Raw genomic sequence first — 1,406 nt, 5'->3', positions numbered from 1 at the left:
AACCGTTTCTATAATGTCTAGGTGTTGAAAGCTCTCACTAATTTTCTTAGGTTATCTGTTGCTAACGATTTTCTTGCCACCTCCTCGGCTAACTGTTCAGTTTCATGCAACTGGTATGGAATGTGTCGGAATTATATGAATATCACATTAAACTACTTGCACACAAAACTAATAAATAATCTTGCAAGCTAAGTAAGTTAGTAAGAATGCGGCAGAGGCTGCGCTCACCACTCTCTTTATAAGTCGACTAATCCTAAACTCTATTCTCTTTTAGCTCACCTCGACCGCCACCCAACCGGCTCGCACCCGATGAATAATAGTATGTTAAATATAGACGTGTGTGACATGGCAATGTAATCTAATTATTGAAACAGGTAGACGTCTTTAGGTTGTATTCCTTTTGAGACATGCATATACATAGACATTCGGAAACATAGCGAATGAGGGTGTGGATAGGGGGCAGGGAAATCAACAGAGAGAGAGAGAGAGAGAGAGAGAGAGAGAGAGAGAGAAAGGAAAGAGAGAGACCACATAAAGCAAACAAGAAGAAAAAAAGAAAAAAAAAGACGTTGCATACTTGAACATACGTACGAAGGAGCGTGCGAGCGCGCGTATATGAATGCATATATATGTGTGTATATGTGTGTGTGTGTCTGTGTGCGTATGTATATGTATATGTGTGTGTGTGTGTGTGTGTTTGTGCGTGTGTGTGTGTGTATGTGTCTGTGTGTGTATGTATATATATATGTGTGTGTGTGTGTGTGCGTTTGTGTGTGTGTGTGTACGTATGTTTGTATGTACGCATGTATGTATGTTATGTTATAAATGCAATGAACGGAAAAAAACAACACAAGAAGGTATATATATATATGTATATATATATATACATGTACATATATATGCATATACTCATATATTGTTTATATATATATATTCATGTACATACACTTATATATGCATATGTGTGTATATATGTATGTGTGTGTATGCATATTTAGACGCTCTAACAGAGTGGGAGACATAGTTACAGACACTGACACACACACACATACACACACACAAACATGCACACATGAATACATACACACTCACACATATGCACACGGAAGAGAGGGAGGGAAGAGAAAAGAGACAGAGAGAGAAAAGATAAAGTCGTAACATCGGTATGAAAGTATTCTATACATACATATATTCTTGTATTCTCATACGCAAAACGAAGAAAATACAGAGAAAAAAAAACATCTATAAATACACAAAATATACGTATAGTTTTTGTGTGCGTAACAATACGGAGAATAATAGCATCCATTATCTCAAACATACTAAAGTACACGCACACACACACACACACACACGCACCCACATACATTTATGTATGCACACGCATGCAAACATACATAAATATA

The sequence above is a fragment of the Octopus bimaculoides genome, chromosome 5 (genome assembly GCF_001194135.2).
Source record: "Octopus bimaculoides isolate UCB-OBI-ISO-001 chromosome 5, ASM119413v2, whole genome shotgun sequence".
Classification (NCBI taxonomy): domain Eukaryota; kingdom Metazoa; phylum Mollusca; class Cephalopoda; order Octopoda; family Octopodidae; genus Octopus; species Octopus bimaculoides.
Note: the sequence above shows the minus strand (reverse complement) of the source record.